The sequence below is a fragment of the Asterias amurensis genome, chromosome 9 (assembly GCF_032118995.1).
Source record: "Asterias amurensis chromosome 9, ASM3211899v1".
NCBI lineage: Eukaryota > Metazoa > Echinodermata > Asteroidea > Forcipulatida > Asteriidae > Asterias > Asterias amurensis.
The window spans coordinates 19821543-19834878 of NC_092656.1; the positions used below are offsets into that span (position 1 = coordinate 19821543).

At 36.8% G+C, this 13336-nt stretch overlaps 1 protein-coding gene across 3 annotated transcripts in view; it reads left to right on the plus strand.

Annotated features, from left to right (window-relative positions):
- LOC139942347 (ADAMTS-like protein 1) overlaps positions 1-13336 on the plus strand; it is a 109451-nt gene that overhangs the window by 33562 nt on the left and 62553 nt on the right. The window lies entirely within an intron of this gene.

Below are 13336 nucleotides of genomic sequence, written 5' to 3' on the forward strand. Positions count from 1 at the left end.
AATTAATTCCTGGCTGGATTTAAGACTCGGATCACAGTGCAGTGCATATCTTTTTCAGGGCCTAGAGCGAGGACAAAGTGGTTCGGAGCATTGTCAAAGCATCCAGCTGGATTCATTCACTTTAAAGTAGAGAGTTAAAACTCTCTACACCATATTAACACCTTACACCATCTTTAACTACACCTCCTGGCTTCCCCCAGACAAAATATACAAAACAAAACCATGAGATGCAGCCCCAAGGAGCAATAAAAACAGAACTGCAGTCCGGTGACGAAAAAGAGATTTGTACACACATAGGGTGGCTATATCCTTGGCAAGTTTGCAGAGTGTTGCTGTTCATTTCTTGCATTGTTTGCTCAAGGACAGTTGGTCGCCCTGTACAAATAGCCATATGTGCCAAATGCTTCACCAGCTTAAAATGATAACCAGAGCTCTTATGGCACAGTTATTTCTGGTTAATTAAATAGATCATGGATGATTGACAGCTTGACAGATCTGGGGGATGCTATGCTGTGAATGCCCGATGATAATCAAACATGAATTGTGTCACAGTCATGTTTTGTATTTAACGTCTCCTTGTTATAACTTGCATGTGTTTGACATTTGGTCATTATAACATTCAGGACTTGTGGAGAGGGCGTGTCAGCTCGTATGTAATTACACCAACATAACTCTTGATGAAGTATTGACTAAAAACATGTTTAGAAGAATGTAATATGTACCAAACAGCCTGGATTGATTTATTTATTTAGGTGAAGCATTGGTCAATATCTTTGTCAATTGCAGTCTTTTAAGCATCTTAAGGAATTTAAATTCTTTAACTTGAACAAACTTAACTAATTAGTGTCTAAAAGTATTTATATAACTGGGAACAGTTGACTAAAATAGGCCTGTCAGAAAACATGTATAAAAGAAATAGTCACTGGTTTTAGTTTTTTATTTTATTATTTTTATTTTTCATTTACATGGTATTGTAAGTGAACAATTTGAATACCCAGCTTTTAAAGTCACCTGGAAATAATTTTTTTTTTCTTTCAAACATAAGAGTATATGCTTACGAACAATAAAACAATTTTTTTAGTAATTGTTTGTCACGATTTATATGTTTAAAAAATATATAAAGTTGTTTGGGGGGCTCACTCCGCCTACCCCTTTTGTGACGTCAATCAAGGCAGACTTTGCCTGCAATGCGTATAGTAAACACACGTGCAAAGTACATGTACGTCCAAGTCGTGAGTTGGTACATTTCAAAAAGTGTTTTTCTGCATTCAGCAGCAATACACCTGGTCGGCATTGCCGGAAAAAAACAATTTTTTTTTTTGAAACGTACAAACTCATGACTTGGTCCGTACATGTACTTTGCAATTGTGTTTACTCTACGTATTACAGGCAAAGTCTGCCTCGATTGACGTCACGAACAGCGCCCTCTCGGGTCGGGGTCTACTCTTAAATTTGTAAATAACATAAGAACTGATATTTTAAAACCTTAGTTAACTGTTTATTCACATTCCACTCATCAAAGATTAAAGATTAAAAGATTAAAAAGATTTTATTGTCATGATAAAAAAACATGAAATTTGTCTTCCCTGTGTAAAGGAGACTATACAATACATACAAGAAAGGCATAGCAAAAATAGACAACAAGAATAGAATTACAAATAACGGAAAAATATATAAATATATTAGTGACAAAAGCTTTATTTTGAAAAAATACCACTTCCAGGTGACTTTAAGTTTTCAGCAAATTTGGACACCCTTTTAGTTTCCAAATCCTGGCTAAAACCTTGGGCCAAGGTAAGAGTGAACTGCCAAATGTGATCACACATTCAATGATGAAATTTCATGAGGTTTTGTTTCAAAGTATTTCAAAACAAGATGATTGGATTTCATGACTAGACTCCAAGATTGGATGAAAGATTCAAGGTTTTTGATTGGTGTTGGATGGACCATGGTTATTGATTGTATACCACAAACCACTCTGCATCCTGCACAACCTGATTCTGAATCAGGTTGCACTGTTTGCATATATCCCACTTCTGTATATTGAGAATAAAGTACACACAAAGCCAAGATACATGTAAATAAATGAACAGACATGTTATCATTGCTCAGGAGCCATTTACAAATAGTTTAGGTTTAAAGGGATGCTGCAGTGAATTAAAATAAAACAGTTAATTTTGCTGTCATTTATTTCTGATATATGTATTGAACATCAATAAAATGTGTTTTGTTTTTTCCCCGACATATCACACTTGCGTAATTAGCGAATAAGTCATGCCCCCCCTTTTGTGGATTGTTACCGCCCCTCTACCATCGACGTCACGTCGGGAATTCAAACATATCGTCGGCAAAAAGAGTCTGGTTCCTAACTACACGCGCCTAGGTACCAGGCCACACAGTGCACACGTCTCTATATGCACACAGCCAGGGGGCCCGACTGCTCGGGTTCCCGACATGACGTCACATGAAGGCTCCCTTAAAGGGGCGGGATGGGTTCCCCTAATCTCTTGAAAACCACTTTTAAAATGCTTGCGCATTAAATAAAAAATAATAAAAAATATTTCAGATTTAAAAAGTCATGTTTAATTGTTTAAATTAAAAAAAACAAACACTGCAGCCACCCTTTAAATTTAGGGGAGGCATGTGTTGTAATAGAAAAGAAAACGCCCATTGTGATCAAAGAGTCTCTCTGTCACAATGTTGGTCTTGCCATACCAGGGGCATAGTTCCCGATGTTTTGATTGCAATGTGCAAAGGCGCCCAAATATTCCAAGTATTGTTGTTATTTCTTAGGTCATTTGACATCAACAATACAGCAGGCTATTTTTGTGGTTGTTTTAAATATTATTGCAGGTTTTTAGGCTTCAACAGGCGGAGCCATTTACACTGTGGTAAACCCTCTTACTGCCTGAAATAGACACAATGGCTGGGTGATCGGAGATTGATTTGTTAAAAAAAGATTTGTATAACTGTGTCTGCTCTTGTGAGCTTTGATTGACAGAAGTTTTACAACAATTTAACAATAATTCAGTCTGTTTTGTAATCATATAGCCTACTTCAAGATGGACTCCAAATGTCTTTCCTGTTATAATGTTTACGGATATCTAAACCAAGGTATTTTTTTTCAGGAAAGAAGGAAGGAAATGGTTGAGTCTGGTGCGAGTTTGGCTAAAGGGAGATCCAAAAGTATTTTAGCAAACTGCAGAGGAAATCACAGTAATGCAATGCTTATATGTAAACCATGAAGTCAACTTCGCTCCAAAGTATTGTAGTGAAAACAAACAAGACAAACTACAAATCTTCCTTCGAAATAGAAGTGTCTTCTTAAATTGTTGATCACAACCTTCTGTTAAGTTTTAAGGTTGGGAGACATCTATTTAATTTTTTGAGATATTTTTCTTCAGTTGAAAGTATTTTGTGGTAAACTTACACACTGAGGTTTAATAGTTTTAGAGCCGTAAGATAGTGAAAAACTTTGGGTGTGCTGTAGATGCACGAGTGTCTGATCCCTTTTATCAAGAGTGGTTGTATAAATTAAAGACTATCTAGTTACATAACAACCTGCACAAGTTTGGGTTGCAACAACTAGTTCATCGATGCAATGAAAGGGGACAAGCCAAGTACGTGATATACAATCAGGATACAGGATCAAAGCAAAATCTCTTCAATCTTTTGTTCAACTTCCCTTAAAAGGATATGTAAGACAAATATGAAATGTAATATCATGTTGTTTCCTAATGTTCGACGCTCAGGAAGGAAACTATTCATTCATGTTGTTTCTTCAGATGGTCTGTTGGTTATAAATCATTTATCATGTTCAATAACAGGCATGCAATAATAGGAAGTAATTGAGTTGGAACGATTGTCAGTCAACGTTTACATTTCAGCGAAAATTGTTTTTCTGTTTTTACCAACAGACGAAAAGGATTTGTGGTTTACAGTGTGATAATTCACTCCTTGACGAGTAAAATCAAACAGGATGATGTATGAGGTTGTTATTTTGAGATGCTGTCATTCTTATTTCAACCCCCCCATAAAAAAGGTCTTCAAATATTCTTGATTCTTAAGATAAAATAAAAACTCTGCAAGAAAGATAACAAATCTTAAAGAAGAACATCCAGTCTGAACTCACTGCAGGAAGCAAAAACAGTTCCAACAGATGTCCTTGCAGTACAGCTGGCTTCATAAAAGCTGGTATACAAAAACATTCATAAAAGATTGTTTCTTAAAAAGTTTGTTTTATGGTTTGAGCTCTTTATGGTTTGATCCTTGGAGAGTATAGACGGCCCATTGGAATAGGGGTACCTATTGTGAAGTTATTTTGTGTTCCTCCTAATTTCAGTTAGGCGTCACTGTTTATCTTAGCCAAACTATCTTGTCAAGAAAGTGACATACAGGCCACACATCTTCCTTTTAGTACTGTCCTCAAACATTGTCTTCTAAGATCAGAGCTTTTATCTAACATTTCCAAGAAAGGTAAACTGCGTCACAGTTCTTGCTTCATCCTTGAGATGTTCTCAACGCAATGAGGAGCATCTTAAATGGATAAGTTGGCTATCTGTCTCAAGGTCTAAGGAGATGGCAACCAGGTGTTGAATCAGTCCTCTAAAGATGTTTTTTTTGTTTTCCTTGTTGTTATGTCTTGTGACTTAAGAAAGTTAATAGGGATATTATAGTCTGTGTTTACAAACAGTATATTCTGTCAGAATGCATGCATTTCTTTCATTGTATTGTTCAAAGACTATCCTCGTTTTTTTTTTGACATACCCTGCCTTGTGGTCTTTTTTTCCTACTACTTAGTCTTCCAAACTTTGAAATAACTTCTATTTCTGCTTCATAACGGGTTCTTTCTTTAAAGGGAAGGTACACGTTTGGTAGTTACTCAAAAAAAATATTAACTTAAAAACTGACTTGGTAACAAGCATTGGACAGCTGTTGATAGTATAAAACATTGTGGTAAACGACTCCCTCTGAAGTAACGTAGTTTTTGAGAAAGAGGTAATTTCTCACTAAAATAGTAAAAGACTTCTCGCTAGAAGTCTTTTATTCTCATTTGAAAGCACACAAATTTGTCCAACAAGGGTGTTTTTTCTTTCATCATTTTCACGCAACTTCGATGACCAATTGAGTCCAAATTTTCATAGGCTTGTTATTTTATGGTTATGATGGGATACACCAAGTGAGAAGACTGGTCTTTGACAATTACCAAATGTGTACCTTCCCTTTAAAAAACAATGGTTCGTTCTGTACTATTCCATTCTTGGGTTATTATAAATTCTTTTGAGTGAGCTCAGTCCAAAGGAAAAATTGTGCATACATAAACTGGCCATAGTTCTTTAACTTGCCCTAGTCAGTTACCCATGACTGACGTTAAATTCATTTGAGTTACACTTCTACCATGGAGGTAGCTTCTACTAGCTATGAATAAAACTATAGGCCTGTACAAAGAGTTTGCCTCGGAATAGACTGTGCAAGTCTCGCGCGCACCGGAGCGAGAAAACACGACAACTGAAGAACTGAATTTTTTTATGAATCAAATCTTTGCTTTAATTTTTTTCTTAATGCCGAATCTGAACAACAAAAATACCAATTAGAGCTTGTTTAAATTAGTTTTAGCTTTTTAAACAAATACACAATTATCGGTTAAAGTCTATGTAAAGACAAAAGTAAAACTCTGGGACAAGGATGTTTATTTGATCTTAAATGTTTTGAAACCCCTTTTGTAAATCTACGCCCGAATGTGAAACTACTGAAAGCTGGTTTATACGCGGACGCACGATGGTCGCAAAGGCGTTAGATAAACGCGTGACGCATTGTACAGAGGAAGCCGACGCCTAAATGACCAATGAAAAGGCTTTCCACCCCGCGCGGCCAAAACAAGCGTCTGCGTAAGTTTCGTGATCGGAGATGGGCACAAGTTCTTAATTTTTTACAAGTAACCTGACCTGAGGTCAAGTTTAAATATCAGTTTTTCTTCGTTATTATGTTGACTTTATTTTTAAATGTATATATGTTGTTAATTAGTATTACATTTTTAACAACATATGTCATTTTTATGGTCATAAACTATATTAAACTAAAGTAATGGACGAAACAAAATCTCCCCAACGTAAAACTCCATAAGGTTGGGACCACAATGGTCCCGGAAGTTCAAATCTGCGCGAGACTTGCACAGTCTATTACAGTACGAAGTTGACGATGAAGGGAAATAACCTTAAGTCTGAGATTATTTGCTCATGAGAAGCAAGTGACTCTTTTCTTGATCATTGCCAAAGATAACTTGATAAGACTTTGATGAGAGAATTTATCTGATCTTATTTTATCTTATCTTTATCCATTATTCATCAATCAATTGAGGTCTATTTATTACTCTCACGGTCACAGCACAAACAAATTAACTTATTCCTGAAACAAGCATCTGCTCAAACAAAATTAACAGCAAACCAGTCAAAAGTAGCACATAAAACGGCATTTGGCTTGTAACCTATTTATGGTGGTAAGCTCAATGATTTCTTGCTTAGCTAAGTTTTTGTGTGTAAGCAACTTGGTCAAAATGAGGCCTAGTAGATGTCTTAGATCCTAGTTTCTGAAGGAGTGTGTTGCAATACATCAAGATGCTTCCAACATCTTTAGTCAATAGTCGTACCATGAAGGAGCACACAAACACACTCTGTGCTTTACTAGCACCCTATATTGACACTTTCTACCTTGTTCAAATTGCACATCTTCCCATACTGAATCCCCTGTATTGTAACCAGAGGGACTCTATTGACTCCTTATATAGGATTTGGATGGATCTTAAAGGAACACGTTGCCTTGTATCGGACGAGTTGGTCAAAACAAAAGCGTTTGTAACCGTTTTTTATAAAATGCATATGGTTGGAAAGATGTTTTAAAAGTAGAATACAATGATCCACACAAGTTTGCCTTGAAATTGCGTGGTTTTCCTGTTACTGTGCGAACTAACATGGTCGGCCATTTATGGGAGTCAAAATTTTGACCCCCATAAATGGCCGACGTGTTAGTCGACGAGGTAAAAGGAAAACCACGCAATTTCGAGGCATGTTTGTGTGGATCATTGTATTCTACTTTTACAACATCTTTCTAACCATATGCATTTTATAAAAAACGGTTACAAACGCTTTTCAAAGACCAACTCGACCGATCCAAGGCAACGTGTTCCTTTAAGATGTATCTTAATTTAGCACTAAGTCATGCTGCTGTGACTTGTCCACTGTGTCAACCTTTGACACACTTGCTGCATGATGAAACTTCCATTCCATTTTTTGTGCTTAGCAGCTCTATGAAATTTGATACGTTAATTTTGCATCACATGTTATGCAAAATTAACGTATATTTGAACATGTTGTTATAAAAGTTCATGTCAAATTCTGACAGGGTGATCTGATACATACTTCCCCCATCCTCAGATAATATGATGAATATTAACAGGTGTAAATGGGTTAAATTTCATAGAGCTGCTAAGCACAAAAAATTGCTAAGCATGAAATTTCTTCCATGATAAAAACAGGCAATTACCATCACAATTTCCACGTGATTTTCGGGATAAGCAAACAACAGCTGAGTACCAGTAACAAGCAACATACAACAAATACAAATTTGGTTGGTTATCCTGTTTTTCCCAAGGAAGAAATTTCATGCTAAGCAAATTTGAGTGCTTAGCAGCTCTATGAAATTGGGCCCAGGTTGGCCTGTCCTGATATGTTCTATGTATACAGTCATCTGTGTGATTACCACTTCTATCATGAGTAATGAGAGGATTACAGTGAGGGATTAGGGGGATTCCGTATCTTGCCTTGACGCATTCTTGGTTACCAAACAATGATTTCATTAATCTCATCTGCAGCTCTACCATGATGAGTATGTTAAAGGCAGTGGACACTATTAGTGATAAAAGTCTAGGGGGCCATCTTGCCTGTTTTTAAAACCACCCAGTCGCCCTCTACACCCTTAAGGTATTAAAACCCTGAACCCCCACCGATGATGAACATGCTGGTATTTGTTGAAGTACTTCTGAAGTCAAGTCATGTTTGTGGAGCAACAAACACTTCACTACTCTGTTTTGTTCGTTATAAAAGTCTCATAAAACCTGTGGGAAAAACAAGTCAGCAGTGAAAGGGTCGGCATGAATGATAAACACAGTAAATAAGAGAACGGTACCAGGTATCGCTTTCTAAGCTAACTGTTTTCCTTCCAAACTCAAACCACCCCCCTGGGTGTCCCACTCTAGGCCCCACTTCACCCCTCTCCAACTATTCACAAGAACCGCTCTCCCCTCGTCCACTTGAAGGAAACAAAACAAAACAGTTATTCAGAAACTGGACAGACCCTATCGGCAGTTTGAGAACCACTTCTATTAGGATAAAGAACTCGCTAGAGGCTCTGGGCCACACCAGTAATTGTAAATACTGCGTTTAATTTAAAGGAACACGTTGCCTTGGATCGGTCGAGTTGGTCTTTGAAAAGCGTTTGTAACCGTTTTTTATAAAATGCATATGGGTAGAAAGATGTTGTAAAAGTAGAATACAATGATCCACACAAACATGCCTCGAAATTGCGTGGTTTTCCTTTTTACCTTGTCGACTAACACGTCGGCCATTTATGGGGGTCAAAATTTAGACTCCCATAAATGGCCGACCATGTTAGTTCGCACAGTAGAAGGAAAACCACGCAATTTCGAGGCAAACTTGTGTGGATCGTTGTATTCCACTTTTAAAACATCTTTCCAACCATATGCATTTTATAAAAAACGGTTACAAACGCTTTTGTTTTGACCAACTCGTCCGATCCAAGGCAACGTGTTCCTTTAAGTCAGTTTGACTGTGCGGTTGAGTTGTTTTATTTGCAAGTATTGGGCTTGACGTAAACTTTTTTTCCCCACAAGTTACTTCACTGGAAAAAAAACATATCCCCATGTCAAATGAAATCGTGTCTTTTTGTTGGAGTGGGCAATTGTTAGAAATATTGTAGAAAGGAAAATACATAAGATTGTGCCAATGACCTCAGCAAACTTCTGAAATGATTAGTTCAATAGTGAAGGATTTATTCTATACCCCCTCCCTCTTGCCTATAGGCTTACTATATAGATCGTAATCTTCATGAAAGTGAGCAAGACTTGGTCACAGTTTTTACTTACTTGGGGCAGGAGGAATGAATCTGAGTTGCTCAAGCTACGATTTGGTGCTCTTGGCTCAATTTCATAAGAGCTGCTGAATCACAAAAAGCAGCTCAGCACAACAAAGTGATGCTTACCGGAACAAGGTTACCAACCAAACTACCATGTAACGCGTTACATTTTGTGACTGGTATCCTGCTCATTTCTGCTAAGCTCAATTTCAAGAGCTGCTGAATCACAAAAAGCAGCTTAGCACAACAAAGTGATGCTTACTGGACAAGGTTACCAACCAAACTACCATGTAACATGTTACATTTGTGACTGGTATCCTGCTCATTTCTGCTAAGCAGAAAATTAATAATAATAATAATAATAATAATAATAATAATAATAATAATAATAATAATAATAATAATAATAATAATAATAATAATAATAATAATAATAATAATAATAATAATAATAATAATAATAATAATAAGACTTGTAATGCGCACATATCCACCCTGCTGGGTGTTCAAAGCAATATCTCTATGAATTGGGCTTTGGGTGTGGCTCATTTCAACTTAACCCCCCTCCTCTGTTCAGTTAAAACAGGTCTTCGATTTGATTTGAGAAGCAGATGTAATCTGTCGCTTCAAACGAGGCAATTGATTTGGTTAAACAGTTGCACATGGTGACACTTCCAAGGTTAATACTTTATCTTGTTTACAATGTAAACCCAGGATTTCTCATTTTAGACAGAGTCGGCGATCCCGATAAGGTAAACAGTAGATATTGCATTGGCCTTGGTTTGGTGGGGTAGTCTCTGGGTATCCAATCAATCCCCCCCCCCCCCCTAAACAAGGCATTTAATGGAATGCAGAGATTCGGATATAATCTGGACTATGAATGATTTCTTTGATGTACAGGGGTTTGTTGTACATCAATGTCAGTTTCTGAAAGGAAGTGTTTTAGAGGCAAAATAAACAAAATATCAGGACAGAGAACTCTAAAGTTTATAATATTAATGTCTCCTGTTCAAAAAAAGGGAGTTAAATTTCGGTAATTATCTGCCTACCCAAACTGTTGAGCTCATGTAGGCCAGAATCAGTGCCCACACAGAACGTTAAAAAAACTGTGATGAAGCAAACTACATCTCGGAGAAAAGATTTGGTCTTGGACATTCCTTCTCTTCCAGTTAGATTTTGTAAGTGATCACTTGTATAACTTCATGCATACACAGACCCTTACACCAGTCTCTATATACAAAAAATCACAGGCATAATTATAATAACTGACTCACTGAGTAATATGCCTGTGATGTTTGTTCCGAACTCTGGAAGTATAGACGATGTGACCTCTGACGTCACACAAAAACCATAACATGATTCGCGCGCATACCGCCGGGCAAAACCTTTGTGTTTTGGCAGCCAGCTAGAAAGCGTACGCAATCTTACTATGACTACGCAACTCAGTGCCCGGCGAAACATGACGTATATAGTGTTTAAACATAGGTCACATCGTCTATAGGCCTACAGGGCTGTCACACATCAGTGTAAGGGCAAAACCAATGAGTATTTTTGTTCATCCCTGATGCAAATTTAACATTTATTGAATGGTTTATCAATCATCAAACTTTCTTGAAGACACTTAAACCATTTACAGAAAGTGCCGACAATTTGATCTGCTTAATTCATTACTGTAAGTGTATAATGAGGCCGCATGTCCTTGGATAAAGATAAGAATCTGAGAAGACAAATTGACCTCTGAATCATTGACTAAGATGTTGTCTTCATCAGTCTTATCTACTCACCTTGTTAACGAAGCTTTGAGGAACGGAATATTGTTGGGTATAGGAAATTTACTTTAAGCAAGGTGTGTTTTTATCTGTGTAAAAAAAAAAAAAAAAGGATGAGGCTAATGCATTGAAGAGAATCGGATGCCGTTGTGGCAGTCAATGCATGGTGCTTTAGAGAGTAATTAGACAAATGGTGCTTAACGAGAGTAATTGGACAAATTAATGGTGTTTAGTTTCTATGGGATATTAAGAAATGGGTAATTAGGCCAGAGTAATAGTGAAATCGTCAGCTTAAAGGAACACGTTGCCTTGGATCGGACGAGTTGGTCTATAAAAAGCGTTTGAAACCGTTTGTTATGAAATGTATATGGTTAGAAAGATGTTTTAAAAGTAGAATATAATGATCCACACAAGTATCACTCAAAATTGCACGGTTTTCTTTTTACGTCGCGAACTATCACCGTCGGCCATTTATGGGAGTCAAAATTTTGACCCCCATAAATGGCCGACCGTGTTGTTGGACGAGGTAACAAGAAAACCACGCAATTTCGAGGCATACTTGTGTAGATCATTGTATTCTACTTTTACATCATCTTTCTAACCATATGCATTCTATAACAAACGGTCACAAAACGCTTTTCAAAGACCAACTCGACCGATCCAAGGCAACGTGTTCCTTTAAACAGGCATTTAAAATTGGCAAGAAACAGCCACTGGACTTCCCCAATCGCATACATTAAATAGTATTTGGGTGGTTACTCTTTACATTCAATAGGAGTGCATGGTTGTACAGGGTGGTTGTGGGTTGGGGGATTAACATATTGTTTTGGAACTGCTACATTAACATGTTTTCTAGTCACCCACAGTTGTACAGTCAGTACTTTACTTGTCCAAAAAAAAAGATTTGATAATTTGAACTTTTAGGGTTAATCTTTGACACTTTATCCCCCTCAGTAAATTAATTTGGATCGTAAAGACAAGCTACTAAATGATATTGACATTATGTTTTGTAGTGATGATATGAGTGGATGTTCTTGTAAACACAAGATCACTTTCAGAATCATTTTGATGTAACTAAAAGGTTTAGGGTTGTTTTGAGCCTACAGCGACACTTGTTCCTACCTCTCACACTACTTCCTGTACACATGTTATCCACGCCATTTGTTCCTTCCATCAACGATTTGACAACACAAAGGGAAAGGAGTAAAGAAACATGGTTTGAAAGAGTCTGGGGCTTACTTAAAGGGGAAGAACAATTTGCCAAAAGGGTGCAATGACCCAACTTGATGGAAAATTGGACCGTGACTTTTCCAAGATGACAAAAATGTAGTGTAATTCTGACCCATATTTTAAATTGATATGATTTGGTGACCGGAGAAATAACTGTGAGGATACTGATTAAAATATCATAAAGGACTGTATTTTACTTTGAGTTTGTTGGGGACTGGTAGAGAAAGTTCTGTAGTGCATGTTTTAACATCAAAAACTACTTTGGGAAAAGACCAACCACCACTGCAGGAAACAAACATTACTGCGGGAAAAGACATAAAAAAGGTAAAATTTTTAGGAAAAGACCAAAACCTACTTTCTGAAAAACATACTGTTCTGGGGAAATGCAAATTTGTAAAGAAAGCTGTACATAAATAACAGGATGTCCCATTTTGTTTGAAGACCACACAAAAGTGTTGACGCGTTTTAGCATGTAGGCCCTACGTGTATTAACAATCCTTTTTATTCTGAGAAAGCTCTGTCCAGTACAACAATTTTTCAGCCAGCAAATATCATGGAAAGAGTAATGCAAATATTATTTCAAAAAGTCAAGCTAAAATATGAAGGAAAAATCCTGTTGTTTCCGCCTGTGACAGTTCGCATGTGATGGTCTGTACACTCTATAGCTGTAGTGCTACTGCTGCAGGTTATGAAATTCAAATTATGGCATGAGATAAATATTGTGTATTTAACCTTCTTTTTTGTTTCTAGGTCAGAAGGATTATCTTTAATATGATTCATACTAATGGTTTTTTAACCATTTCAAAATCAAATATTTGATTTTTTACAAATCTTACCTTGAATACATAACCACTGCATTGCTACTGGATAGTAAAACATGTATTCAAAATAGATGTGAGATTGATAAATAGTTCTGAATCAAATGTTTGTATATAAATTTTGTCACATTTATCCTACTTTGAGAACTCCATATTTTTCTTTAGCTCATTTCACCTTTGTTTTCATTTTTTTTTTTAAGCCCTATTATATCTAGGAATCATTTGTTTGGAAGCAGAAGTTTAACAACCTTTTCTTTGAAGATAGTTTTCCGGTCGCACGTTCATACTTGTTGGGTAGATTCCTATTGTAAAACCCTTTCCCCCAACTCAGTTTTGGCAAATTCCCCTTAATTGGGTGTGGTTATGGGAGCA